This window comes from Mustela putorius, unplaced genomic scaffold, assembly GCF_011764305.1.
Source record: "Mustela putorius furo isolate JIRA1106 unplaced genomic scaffold, ASM1176430v1.1 tig00003898_pilon_pilon_pilon, whole genome shotgun sequence".
NCBI lineage: Eukaryota > Metazoa > Chordata > Mammalia > Carnivora > Mustelidae > Mustela > Mustela putorius.
The window spans coordinates 18285058-18300329 of record NW_025422047.1 but is presented as its reverse complement, the minus strand read 5'-3'; the positions used below and the strand labels follow the sequence as shown (position 1 = coordinate 18300329).

Sequence of the window (15272 nt, the reverse complement as noted above, 5' to 3'; positions counted from 1 at the left end):
CATAGAATTTCACTACTAATTTTCCTCTATATAGTCCATTCTATTTTTTAAAAGATTTTATTTATTTATTAGAGAGAAAAAGTTAGAGCATGAAAAGGGAGGTTAGAGGGAGAAGCAGACTCCGCATGCGGCTGGGTGTTCAATTCAGGACTTGATCCCAGCACTCTGGGATAATGATCTGAGCTGAAAGCAGTCGCTTAACCAATTGAGCCACCCAGGCACCCTAGTCCATTCTATTTTAAAATGTCTTGAAAACCATTTTATATTTTATTTACTTGTTTGTTTATTTTTTAAAGATTTTATTTATTTGACAGAGGCCCAGCAAGAGAGGGAACACAAGCAGGGGGAGTGGGAGAGGAGAAGCAGGCTTCTCACTGAACGGGGAGCCTGATGATGAGCTCCATCAAGAACCCTGGGATCATGACCTGAGCTTAAGGCAGATACTTAACCACTGAGCCACCCAGGTTCCCCCATTTTATATTTACCTACACTGATGATTTCCAGTGCTATCTGTGTAGACCCACATTTCCAAATGGTATCATTTTCCCTTTCATAGAGGAAGACATTTTTGGTAATGCAGGTTTGTTGCTGATTAGTTTTTTTCATCTTTTTTGTGTTTAAAGAAATATTCTGCTTGGTTTTTTGTTTTTTTTTTTTAAGAATTCTAGTTTGACAGGTTTTTTTTTTCTTTCCTTTTAAAAAGTTATTTTGTTTATTAGAAAGAGAAAGCGCACAAGTAGGGGTAGCGGAAGGGAGAGGGAGAGGCTCCTCGCTGAGCAGATGTCAGTTTTCCATTTGTGTGATGAAATTTTTAAAAGTTTATTTTTGTCGCATAAATAAGAGAATATAGTAAATTTTTTTTAACTTGTGGAGCACATGTACAGGCAAAAAGTATGTGCATTATAACTCCTCACACAGTGATTAACCAAGAACAGTATCGGTCTTTTGTGTAATGATTCCTGTGTGACTTGCCTAAATTAGAGGTCTACCAGTCATACTCGAAATATCTACCATTTTGAATTTTATACCAATTATTCCCTTGTATTTTTTTTTTAAGATTTGATTTATTTATTTGACAAAGAGATCACAAGTAGGTAGAGAGGCAGGCAGGGGGGCGGGGGAAACAAGCTTCCTGCCAAGCAGAGAGTCCAATGTGGGGCTCAATCCCAGGGCGCTGAGATCATGACCTGAGCTGAAGGCAGAGGTTCAACCCAATGAGCCACCCAGGTACCCCGCCTTGTATTTCTTTATCGTTTTACCACATATGTATGTAATCATCAAGTATCGCATTTAATTTTACTTGTGTTTTAAGCTTTTATGTAAATGGAGTCATCTTACAGTCTTATATAACCTGTGGGTAGCTATCACTTGTTCTTGTATTTAAGTCCACTGTCATATTGTGTCCTCTTTTATGAATATGCCACAATTTATCCATTTCGTAGATGATAGAATTTGTTCTGGTTTCCAGGATTTTTGTTACTACAAATACTGCTTCTTTGAATATTCCTATACTGGTCTCCTAGTGAAATGGGCACAAAATTTTTTCCGTTTTTTTACTGAGCAGAGTAATTTTTGAGCTGTAGGGCATGCACTTCTTTGCTAGATAATGCCAGGTTATTTTTCAAAGTGATTGTACCTGTGTTTACTTTTACTAGCAGTATTTAAGTATTTCAGTTGCCCTACACATTTACTGACACTTATGGGGTCAGACCAATTTTTCCTCTTAAATCTGGTGATTTTGAAATGGTATGTCGTTATAGATTTAATTTGTGCTTTATGATGATTAGGGATGGTTAGCATCATGTGTTAGCTTCTCAGGATTCTTAGGTAAACTCTTCTGGATGTTCATCTTTTGTTGGTGACTTAGGTTACAGATTTTCATTTTCTGTATTGGGCTTCTTTTCAGTCTATGTGGTGCCTTTGATGTAGCACTTTGCTCTGTTTGAACAAGAAGTTCTTATAGCCTACAATTAATAAAGACACTGTTCTGCTCAACAACCCACTTGGAAAATATAGATAATTATTTTAGAAGCTGGGGCTCCTTTTATAGAGTTGCTAGTAGAACATGTATGAGGAAGCAGGAAGGCCCCCTTTGGAATGTTTGAAAGATGGGACTTGGGGAAAAAAGTCTGAGGAACAATTAGGAAACAAAGTATTAGCTTTCCTTAGAGGTTTTTACTCCCTTTATTTGTTTAGTTTTCTCTAGCTCTACTGTTACTCTGTTTTCCTTATTTTTATATTTTTTCCCTTCTTATTCTGCTATTTGTTGTTTCCTCTTCATTCATTTTATTTCTCTTCCTTTCCTCCCATTTCTCTCTGTATTTTGATTCCTAATCTTATTTTATTCTTTTCTGGTTGTTTTCTTTTAAAAATACCCTTATCTCCTCACAAATGACTACAGTTGAGTTGGTAAGAAGCCAGGAAGGGAATATGGATGGCACTCACAGGCTAGAGACTTTGTGTAATTGGAAATTTGAATTGAAGAGGAAAAGGAAATGTCTGTTAGGACTGCCACGTATAGTCCTCTGGGAAGAGAATTGCTTTCAAAGTTGTGTGGTGTACAAGTTTTACCTTCCTTATCCTTGTGTAAACTCTGTTTACTCTTGTGTGGGCTAGAAAATACCATCTTCATTAACAATTAGGGGGAAAAAATCCAACAATAAATAAGTTACACAAATTATATCGAAATTTTTTATGAACTCGCTGATTGTTTTACTACTATAAAAAGAGTTGTTTATTTTGTGTTGGGCCTTTGTAGCATTTTTAGTTAATTATTTTAATGGAAATGCTTTTATGGTAAATTCAAATTCGTAAGTAATTGCTTCTCTATATTATGCAATATTTGCAAAGGTGGAAAAGGAGTTACTACTTATCTTATTACTTGGCTCTAAGTAACTTAGAGAACATAGAAATTTAGTGTGGCCTGAGTACTGAATACATAAGGCCTGTCATATCTCACATTATACCTTTTGTGCTTTCAGAAAAGGTAAATTTTGGTCTTAAAACTAGAAATATTCAGCTTTTAATATTATTTAGGTCCTGTTTGAAGAAGTTCAAAGTGTTTTATAGAAACTATTAAACAGGGCACCTGGGTGGCTTAGGTCATGATCCCATGGTCCTGGGATCGAGCCCCACATCGGGCTCTCTGTTCAATGGGGAGCCTGCTTCCTCCTCTCTCTCTCTCTGCCTGCCTCTCTGACTACTTGTGTTCTCTGTCTGTCAAATAAATAAATAAAAACTTTAAAAAAATAACTATTACACATAAAATATCTAAGAATGATCTTATGTTGATTTTGTTCACTATTATCTTGAGCTTTTTTATGTACATAGAATTTGCAAAATAATAGTTCCTGTAAGTCAGAATGTCTACAAGCACGAGCAGCAGCATTAGACAAATGTGAGAAAAACTTTAAGGCACTGAAAATAATTAAAATACCCTGATTTCCACATGTCAAATCACTAGGCCGGCCTTCTCTTCATTTCCAATGGTTATACTGGTTGTGCTAATTATTAACTATAGAGTAGATAATTAGTAATTAGAGAATTAGCCAAGGACTTTCCTTCAGTTTCTGTGAGATTTAGTGTGATGAAATCTGTGAGACCTGCCCCTGAAAATTACCTACTCTTAGTATTTTAGAGAAGACACTATCAGATGGTAGAAGCAGCTATTAAGTTGGAATTGAGGAAATAAATTCTCTTGAAAAACTGATTACTAAGGCCCAGGAACATACCTGAATATAGTAATTTTAGTGGTGGGAGGGGTGATTAACAACTCTTTATTACAATTTTACTGTGAATGAGTTAGATTTTTGAGAAAAATAAATAGTATGTAAAATAGAAGTTAAAGAACTTCTTGTACATTGCTTCCTATCCCAACCACCTTCAAGCTGCCATTTGTTGTAGGCCTCATCATTTGAGTTTACCTGCCCTATAAAATTCTTCAGAGCTGGTCATACTTCAGCATAGATCTTAAGATCATCTACAAATGCTAAAGCCTTTTAATTAGCTAAATAACTACACTTAAATATTTTTAAATTTTGCTTATGCATTCATTGACCACCTTCTATATGCCAGGCATTGTCCTAAGCACTGATAATGGAATGATGACCCTACCTGGCTCCTATATGCATAAAGCCTGTGGTCTAATTAGAGACATACAACCGTTATAGCAGTGTGAGAATTGCAGTGGGAACACCTGAAGCTTATGAGAGGGTTTTCTTCTGTATATGCTTCCCACCTAAGTTGAAATTAACTGAAATAGGGATTAAAAAAAAGTTGGCATGTTTTCAACTTCTCCATTGGAAAGTATGCTGTTTCTAACAGTGTACTCTTTTGTTAAGCCTTTAAATTCCTGCTTCTCTTCCCTCTTTGGTGTTTTCTGTCTTGTTCACAACTCGGGTTTGGTTTGGGTAGCCATGGCTTATAGCAATTCATATCATATGATAGATACTGAAGAGACACACTTGGGTTGAAACATCTTATGTCTCACTGGCAAAAAATAGGATTCAGAGTGTTTGCATGGGCATAGAAACAGACCGTTCTGGGAAGAATGCAGAATAGTAGCCATGTAAACTGGAAAGTCCAGTTAGAATTCACAGGAAAGCAGGGATTGGGGATTAGATATGAAGGTGTTTTATAGTAAAAGATCAGAATCTATATTCAGAGGTTGGATAACTGATACAGTATGGACAACAAAAATGACCTGAGTATGAAGCCAACTAGCTAAGGCTGAGTTTCCATCCATGATTCTTCCCTGAACCAGGACTGGAATTGGACTAATAGGCCATTATATTGCCATATGTGTCGGAACAGTTCCTTTACATTTCTGAAGTCCAATTTCCTAAGGTACAAATGAATGAAAATACATGCTTTTGATGGGGTTTTTTTTTTAGTTCTTTGATTTGTGACTTTTTTTTTCTTAAGATTTTATTTATTAGAGAGCCCGAGCAGGGGCAGAGGGTAAAGGAGAAGCCTAATGCCAGCCAGCCTCAATCCTAGGAGCTTGTGATTGTGGCCTGAGCCAAATGCAGACACTTAACCAACTGAGCCACTCAGGCAACCCTAATTTGTGACTTCTATACAAAAGCCAAGGCTTGGCTTTTTAAAATTTACTTTATAAAAAAACAAAAAACTTTTCCCTTGTCATTTTGCCCACAGAAGCTGCTTATTTTTCTTTGAAAATAAAGGGACCACTCTTGGTTTTAATTAACTCTTACTGTTTTTAAATGCAGAAAATAGAACACCGAAACACTTTATTTATAAGCAGATGTAATTGTACAGTTTTGCCAAGCTTTATAAGAATAATGTTTTGAGGTGGAATATCCCCTTGCTTTTTCTGGCAGTGCATAGTCTAGACCTTTCCATAATATCTAAAGCGAAAGAACTTTAAAAGGAAAGACATGAGGCAAGAAAGGAGTAGTTGTCCAAATTCATATAGTACCAGGAATCCTTGAAGATAGTCTCTCTGAGTTGAAAGGTTAGGTCTGAGTCACTTTTGTGTGGAATGAAAAATAAGTGTGAGCTTCTGTGACTGAGAATTAAGAACTATTGGTGTTAATAAGCAGGTTTATAGAGCTAACTTCTCTACTTATAATATGTGTGTGACTTTGGGCAAATTATTTTACAGACTTAGTTTTCACATCTTCAAAATGAGAGGAAAACCTGTGTCATTTTATTTATATTTATCTTAAATTTAACAAACACTTCCATAGTGATCACTATGTGTCATAATAGTCTAAAAAATTTTTTATAAATAATCATTTAATTCTCTAACTACTCCCTGAAGGTTGATACCATTATTATCTCCATTTAATAGATACAAAAACTGAGGTAAAGAGAAGTTGTGTAACTTGTACAAAGACAAACAACTAGCAAGTAGTAGAACTGGTTGCCTGACCTCAGAGTTCATGCTCTAAGCTATTAGTCAGTGTTCCATCATGAGAATTAAAAGGAAGATGAACTTGACAAAATACTTCACAACTCATGGTGATTTGTTTAATTGGATGTTTGGATTATGTGACAATTAAAATTTATGGCCAACATTTGAAAAGATAGATTATAAAAACGTACATATGACTTGATATTCCAGATGACACCTCAGAATACTGCAATGCTTTAATTATAATTTTGCACTTCGGTGGTTATTGTATTATGTAGAAATACAGCAAAAATATTTGATTGAATTCAAACTACATGCAAGTCCAGAAAGTTGCTTTTAGAAGTAAGTCTTTGGGGCGCCTGGGTGGCTCAGTCAGTTAAGCATCTGCCTTCAGCTCAAGTCATGATCTCAGGACTCTGAGATCGAGCCCCACATTGGGCATTCCACTCTGAAGAGCCTGCTTCTCCATCTCTCCCCAGCTCTCTCTTGACTCAAATAAATAAAATCTTAAAAAAAAAGTCCATGATAAGTTTGTTTATAGATCACTTGCCTTTTCCATAATAGAATATGAGGACTTTTTAAAATTCAGTTTATGTTTTGTTGTTGTTTAACAACAACAAAAAAGAATATTTTTGTATATGAAGAAACTATAAATGAAAATATTTATGTGTAACTAATGTTAATAGAACAGTAGTGTGCATGTGAAATGACTCTTGCTCACAGCTGCAGCTGCTATTTTTTGCACTTACCATTTAGGTCAACTTTGCCTTTTATTTTGTGCTTAAAGACTTCTTATAGTATGAAAATCAAGTTGTACTTAATTGAAGAAAACTGGATTCTAATTCCAACAGTATACAACTCTGAACAAGAAAGCTGGAGTTTTTGTGCCTTATTTTCTTCATCTGGAAGTGAGATAGATTAAACTACATGATTTCTTTTTTTTTTTTTTAAGATTTTGTTTATTTTATTTGACAGAGATTACAAGTAGGCAGAGAGGCAGGCAGAGAGAGAGAGAGAGAGAGAGGAGGAAGCAGGCTCCCTGCTGAGCAGAGAGCCCAATGTTGGGCTCAATCCCAGGACCCTGGGATCATGACCTGAGCGGAAGGCAGAGGCTTTAACCCACTGAGCCATCCAGGTGCCCCTAGACTACATGATTTCTAAGAACCTTTACAATTCTCACTTAAAACGGAACCATACAACACATGCCTTTGAGATTGGAACATATAGATGAGAAACCAAAAATTGTTCAGTGTATGTAGAATTTAATCCATTAGGATATATACATCCATGAAATATTAGGAATTATAAAGAAATAGATGGTTTGGGTTACCCGTGGAACTATAATAAAATGCTTAGTTTTTCCTGAAGTGATGGTTGATTTGCACTGCTCTATCCTTTCCTTTTTCATGGCCTCATTTGTGTTAAGTGCCTCATATCTGGGCAAAGGTTGGCTGAAGTTAGCAGTACAGTCTGTTCATGGAGCACAGTGAAACTTACCCATGTGGAGATTAAATTCATGACCTTAGGACTGTGGCCAGCACTCTGAAGTAACCATTCATAGCCTAGATGGATTATGTAAGTTCTAGAGCAGAGTATAAAGTCAGTGAAAGATCAGTGTGGAAGTGAGTTAGGAAAGAGCTCTTTTGTGGGGAAAAAAAAAAAAAACAGGGACTTGAGAAACTCTTGAGAAATCTCAGAAGTGTTAGAAAGAAGCAGCAGCCATGTTTAGTAGGTAGAAAAGAACAAGTAGTAGTACAAGGAAGGAAATGAGTAGAGCATAGGAAACAGTTTGACTGGCACATAGAGACTATGTGGGAAGAAGTGAAAGAGATGAAGAAGCAACAGTGGAGACAGCTAAGACTCTGGGTGGAGTTTGAAGCAGGGTCACATCAGAGTGTATCTCCAAGAGGCAGCATTCCCATCAGAATCTGGCAGGGTGCAGCCAGGTGTGGTGGTCCTGGCCCTAATATCAGGCTTAAGAGTGTTCATTGGGATCAACATCAGTTAGAGAGCCGTTAAAACAAATAAACACAGAAAACTTTGAGCCGAGAGGCATGTAGTAGAATGGCTTCTCAGAAAGATTATTTGCACTAGGGTGGGTGCAAAATGAGTAAGAGGGGGCTTAGAGTCCTACAATATAGCCAATATATGGTTGAAGTAATTCAGGTATAAAATATAAGAGCCTAATTTACCTAGCTGTCTTGAAGTTAAAAAGGAACATTTAAATCCAAGAAGAATTTATTATTTAGTATTTATTCATCTGGGAGAGAGAGCGCATGAATGGGGTGAGGGGAAGAGGGAGAAGCAATGACAAGGAGGGAGCTCTACGATGCAGGGCTCAATCTCAGGCCCTGAGATTATGACCTAAGCTGAAGTCAGACACTTAACCAACTGAGCACCCAGGTGCCCCAAATCCAAGAAAAATTTAAAAGAACATGTTAGTAAGATTTAGTGACTATATTTTAGGATCATAAAGAGGGAGAATTTCTACCTTTGTCTCATAGACTTAGAAGGGGAATTCTTTTATTCTTATTTTGAGATTTGGGAACAATTTTGAATGATGATATTGCCTGTTAAATACTTGTTTTTATAGAAAGGGCTGTTGTGATGCATGAATGGCTATTGTGCCCAAGGAGAACTAGGAAAGTAGGCTTTTGTATTTATCATCTATACTCTTCAGAATAACTGACAATGTATGTCACATCTGCCTAATCTTTCATCATCACTGTCTACTGAGATCACTGTTGTTAAATAAGGACACCAGTGACTTCCTTATTGTCAAATCCAGTGGTCACTTCTTTGTTTACATTTTGTTAAACCTCACCAGTGTTTGAAACCATTGGCTATGCCCTCCTTGATTTTTTTTTTCCTTGGGCTTCCATGATACCATACTTGACAGCTCCTTCTGTTGTTTCATCATCCTCTCTTACATCACTACTTGGTGGAAGGTCCCAGAGCTCTGTCATGAGTTCCCAACATACTCTTCTAGGTAACTCTTAATTCTAAAAATTCTCCAAATGCCAGTGATTCCTTCAACTATATCCCCAAGCCTGACAGCTATAGTAACCTCCTAAATAGTATACCTACTTGGTTCTTTTTCCTATTAACCTTCCTTAAAGCCCTTCAATGACTTAACATTGATTTTATGACAGAATTGAAACTCCTTGCTCTAGCTTGAGAATCCTGTATAATCTCTGGTCCTTGACCATCGTTCTAAACTTCCATCTTGTAGCAACACTGTCTCTCCCTGCTGCTGCCATTCCATCCTCACTCCTCCAGCACATACCCACTCATTCTCACCTTGGACCCTCTGGTTAGAATGCTCTTTCCTGGGGTGCCTGGGTGGCTCAGTGGGTTAAAACCTCTGCCTTCGACTCAGGTCATGATCTCAGGGTCCTGGGATCGGGCCCCACATTGGGCTCTCTGCTCAGCAGGAAGCCTGCTTCCCCCCCTCCCCCACCCGCCTGACTCTCTGGCCTGACTCTCTGCCTCCTTGTGATCTCTGTCAAATAAATAAAATCTTAAAAAAAAAAAAAAAAGGAATGTTCTTTCCCCAGGGCACCTGGGTGGCATAGTTGGTTGAGAGACCGACTCTTGGTTCTAGCTCCAGTCTTGCTTACAGGATTGTGAAGTTGAGCCCAGCACTGGGCTCTGCACTTAGTGCCAAGTCTGCTTGGGATTCTCTCTCCCTCTGATGCTTGTTCTTTCTCTCTCTCTCTCTCTCTCTCTCTCATAAATAATCCTTTAAAAATGATTTTTCCCCTCATTTTTGAATAACTAGATCCTTGTTCAGGTCCAGCTTAAATGTTGCCTGCTCAGAAAAGCCTTCCCTGAACATGGGACATAAAAATATTCGCACATCACTCTTACACTTACAGCATAGCACTTAGCCCCATCTGATATTCTTCTTACCTTTTTTAAAAAAAGATTTTATTATTTGACAGACAGAGATCACAAGTAGGCAGAGAGAAAGAGGAGGAAGGCTCCCCGCAGAGCAGAAAGTCCAATGCAGGGCTCCATCCCAGGACCCTGGGATCATGACCTGAGCTGAAGGCAGAGGCTTTAACCAACACTGAGCCACCCAGGTGCCCCCTGATATTTTTCTTATTACTCTGTTCTTGTTTTTCTCTACCACCACATGCTCCAATTCCCAGTGTTTAGGAAACTGCCTGGCACAGAGCAGGTATATAATACATAATTGTTGAATAAATCAAGTCTTAATACCTATGTACTGGTTTTGTCAACAGAGTCCAGTTCCTTGAGCGTAACCTCTTCCACTGATTCTTTATTTTTTTTAAGATTTTTTTTTAAGATTTTATTTATTTATTTGAGAGAGAGAGAGAGATCGAGAACAAGTAGGGTGGAGAAACAGAGCAAGAGGGAGAAGCACATCCCCTGCTAAGCAGCGAGCCCCATGCAAGGCTCAATCCCAGGATCATGACCTGAGCTGGAGGCTCAGACTCAGCCACACAGGTGCCCCTCTTCCACTAATTCTTAACACCCATTCTCAGTTCCCTACATATATGTTTCTCATATTATTGGTATGAAACTCTAGATCTCCATTTTTTTTTAAATTTATTTTTAAAAAAGCAGAAAGAAGAAAAAGGCATTTTAAACTGCCCAGTTCCAATATTTCAACCATAGGTATGCTGTTACCTATGTTTGTCTTTACAAGTTCCTGTATTAAATAACTAAACTGGAGTGCCTGGGTGGTTCAGTGGGTTAAGCCTCTGCCTTTGGCTCAGGTCCTGCACAGCAGGGAGCCTGCTTTCCCCTTTCTCTCTGCCTACTTGTGATCTCTCTCTTTCTTTGTTGAATAGATAAATTAAAAAAAAATCTAAATAACTAAACTGTGACCTACTAAGTAGGAATTCTATAGCACAACAACTAAATAAAATATGTGACATTAGGCAATGCTTTTATTTCATGTTATTTTTCAGTTAATAAGCCTTGTCATTTAATATCAACCAGAGAACATAGTTTACTTAAAATTTAGCTTATATGTTTTTATGTTCACTTTATGGGGCTGATAATATGTTGTTGTATGTGTCTTTCTATGCATGTGGCACATGTGATTCTACAAACATAGGATCATAATATTCTTTCTTTTGAAATACTGTGTTTTCACTTTGGAGATGTTTTGTAAATAACTTATCAAAAGTAGATCTATATCATTAATTTAGATATAACTGTACCACAGTATATTAACTGTACCACAGTATATTAACCAGTCCTATATTGTTGGATATTTAGATTTATTCCATTTTTTAAAAAAAGATATTTATTTATTTATTTATTTATTTATTTGAGAGCGAGAAGGTGGAGGAGCAGAGGAAGAGGGAGAAACAAACTCCCCGCTGAGCAGGGAACCATCCCAGGACCCTGAGATCATGACCTGAGCAGGGGGTAGATGCTTAACTGACTGATCCACCTGGCACCCTGGTTTATTCCATTTGTTTTTTAAACTGGTATAAGCATTTTAATAAGTATCCTTTTTATTCAGCTTAGTATACATGTTATTTCCTTGATAAATTTGTAGAAGGAGAATTTTGATGGATTTAACCAGATTGACTTCCATGAAGTAAAAATAAGGACATTGACTTTAGAGAAACTTTTCTTTTAATTAACAACCCCGAGGTGGTTCTGCTTCTCTTGTCATTGTATTCCACGTCATGAAAAGCATGGGATCTTTCTACTACTTTCCCAGACTTTACAAGTAACCAGAACACCATGTACAGCAGCCCCATGATGGGTAAGACATTATTCTTCCATTCCATCTAGACAGAGCTTTGAAGTAGCTCTGAGCTGCCCTGGCCTGGGTTTGTGTTCTAAATGACATGATGAGCGCTGCTTCAGACAGGCTTCTACTTGGGGTCTCTGGAGAAGGAAGTAGTGGTTCTGGCCTCTCCCCTGAGTGTTTTTCTGAGCTACCTCTGAAGAACAGAGATTCTCAGGGTTGAAAGAACTCTTGCAAATCTAACTGAGCTACCATTTCATATCTAAATCCCTCTAACCACACCCCTGGCATGTGTCTATCAGTCTGTCCTTGAATACCCCTCGTGATAAAGAATATACTTCCAGGAGATTTAGTCCATTTTATCTATGGATCACTCTCATCAGAGTTTTCCCAAGGGCCAAATTGTTCACCTCTTTTGTTAAACTGAACTGGATGGAGTGCCGGCCAGTGTACAGAAGCAGCCAGTTTGGTCAAGGCTCCCAGTCAGACGGCAGTGTAAACACAGTCCTCATGACAGTCTTGGTGGTAGAGGGACTCTACAACTATGTTTTGATTCATTAATCCCCAGTCTCCAAAGATTTGTCCTTCATAACCTGCGAAAATTTGTAACATCCTGTTTTCTTAATGTTACACTTTCCATCAAAGAAATCATTTCTTCTAAACTACGTAACTACTAGGTCAGCCTAACAGTCCATATTTGTCTAGATACGAAACACCTTTTGTTTTTGGAAGAACAAATTGCTTTCATAAGTACTGAAATCATAATTTATTTCTGGAATAAGCTGTGTCCTCAAAATACCAAGTTTTATCTATTGAATTTTCTTTTTTTTTTTTTAAGATTGTATTTTATTTTATTAGAGAGAGAGAGTGAGAGAGAGAGAGAGTATGAACAGGAGAATGGGGCAGAGAAGAGATGGAGAAGCAGACTGCCTGCTGAGCCTGATGCAGGCTTCAATCCCATGACACCCGGATCTTGACCTGAGCTGAAGGCAGACACTTAAACCAACAGAGTTTAAGTGTTGGTTTAAACTCTGCACAGCGGAGAGTGCAGAGTGCACTCTTGTCATTGTGCACAATGACACACACTGGGGAGTGTGAGGCAGCCAGAATCCCCTGGAATTTTTTAGCTTACAGTTGAGGAGATAATGACTAAATCAACTAAATTTTAGTAAATGCTGTATTCAAAAGTGCTTTTCATAATAGCTTAATTTTTATCACTTTAAACTTGATGATTCCTAGTGTGTAAGCAATGCTGTGCTAGGGCTTTAGAAATAAATTATAGTTTTTCAGACATAAGGATAACACTCTTAAACTCCCTACTCTGTGTGCACTTCCCCCTTTCTTAATCTGACCTTGTAGGTTTTTTAATTTTTCAAGTAGTAGCACACAAATATGAGACTTACTTCTTAGGTTGTAGACCATCCTTCACGTGGAGTAATTGACGTCTTGGCATCACTCACCATTCTATAGATTAGGAGCCATTGCTCTGCCACAATTCTTAGCTTTCCAGGATTACCTGACAAACTCAGGGCAAGGAACAACATGAGCCGAGAGAAATCTCCCAGGAGCTGAAATCATGCCAGGTAGCCCATGGGAAGCCTGGAGTAACCTTGAAAACCCACAGAACCCCCAGAAAAAGGGCTTGAGTGGAATCTTTTACATCTTTTGCTTCCCTCTGAGGGACACCAGGATTTAATTCAGTGCGTCCCAGGAGACTAAAGGAGACCCTTAATTTTTTTAATCTGATTGACTCCTGGAGGAAAGTTGAAAGCTGAGACTACTATCTTGTTGGCTCATTATTATAAATTAGGGTCTTATTCATGGAAACTACAGATCTTCCTTGACTTACAATGGGGTTATGTCCTGATAAACCCATTGTAAGTTGAAAATATCTTAAGTGAAAAAAGCATCTATCCCTCCTAACCTAGCAAACATCATAGCTTAGTTTAGCCTGCCTTGAACATGCCCAGAACACTAACATTACCTTCAGCTGGGCAAAATCATCTAACACAAAGCCTATTTTAATATAAAGTGTTGACTATGTTCTGTAAATTATTGGATACCATACTGTAAGTGAGAAATAGAATGGTTGTGTGGGTATAGAATGGTCATAAGTGTATTGGTTGTTTACCCTCTCCATCATGTGGCTGATCTAGAGCTGTAGCTCAGTGCAGCTGCCCAGCATTGTGAGAGAGTCTCCTACCATATTGCTAGTCTGGGCAAAGATCAAAATTCAAAGTAAGGCTTCAGCTGAATACATACCACTTTTACACCATTGTCAAGTCAAAAAATCATAAGTTGATCAGGGATTGTCTATAATTCTATATAATGTTCCACAAAAAATGAAAGAAGTGTTCCAAAATGTATTATTTAAATATGTATTGCATATATGTTATTTTTACAATCATCTACAAAAATATGTCATAGCAATATATCTAGCTGCAATGAAAGAAAGCAGGTATGGAGCTGTTAACGACCTAGATTCTGGAGACACACTGTAGATTCAAATTCCAACTTTGCCCTTGCTAGCTGGGTGATCTTGGGCAAGTTACTTTTCTATGCTTCAGTTATCTGTAAAATAGTGGTAACAGTTCTCACCTCTTAAAGGTGTTCTAAGGATTAAATGAGTTAATGTGTAGAAAGTACTTAGAACTAGCAGTGCCTGACAATGTTACTAAGTGTTGGCTGTTATTTTGTGTTGCACATGGCCATTTAAGGAAATTTTTCTGAATGGTCTTAACACACCAGCTCAGTAAAGTTGGCTTTTAAGGCTGTTTCTTTTCCTGATAAGCCTTCCTAAAGCTAGAAATGGGCATTCTTCATCATACCCTTCAAGGCTATTCACTATCTTTTTTCTTTTCCATGCTTTCTCTGTACAAATTCTCTACCTAAGTTGTGTTTTCTTGGGTTCTGCTCATTGCCTACCTCTTTTTTATTTTAAGTTTTTTATTTCAATATAGCTGATGCATAGTGTTACATTATTTTCACGTATACAACGTAGTGATTCAGTTCTCTGTGCTATGCTTACTGCAGGTGCGACTACCCTCTGTCACCATACAATGCTATTACAGTATCATTGACTATATTCCCTATGTTGAGCCTTTCCTGTGACTTATTTCATAACTGGAAACTTGTATCTCCCATTCCCCTTTACTCATTTTGCCCATCTCCTACCTCCTTCCCTCTAACAACCATCAGTTTGTTCTCTGTATTTATAGGTCTGATTCTGCTTTTTATTTATTTCAGTGCATACCTCTTTTGCAAAATTTTACCACTGCTATATGAATAACTTTGGAATTTATCGAATGCTATAGTGTTCAATTTGCTTTTAAAGTCATTTCTGAATCATCAACCCTTTGCGGACAGGAGCTATGTGCAATACGATTCTTTATTCCCTGTCACCTAGTACAGTGTATTAAGTACTTAAAGTATGTGTTAACTGGATTGCAAAACCAATTGAATATTGTGTATGTATATTTGCACACATGTTTAACGTGTGTAGCAGGTTAACACTTTTGGAATTTAACTGTGTTTCACAAACTTGGAGCACTTACGAGAAATTTAAAAATTACTACAAATAAGTGAAAACACCTGCAGATTAGATTTTTTTTGACCTGCATAGTAACCAAAAACAGCACACTTTTTATGTTGTAATTT

The 15272-nt window shown here is 37.6% G+C and overlaps 1 protein-coding gene across 4 annotated transcripts in view; it reads left to right on the top strand.

The window, feature by feature from the left end:
• Positions 1 to 15272, top strand: part of FAM214A (family with sequence similarity 214 member A) — a 95165-nt gene that overhangs the window by 48507 nt on the left and 31386 nt on the right. The window lies entirely within an intron of this gene.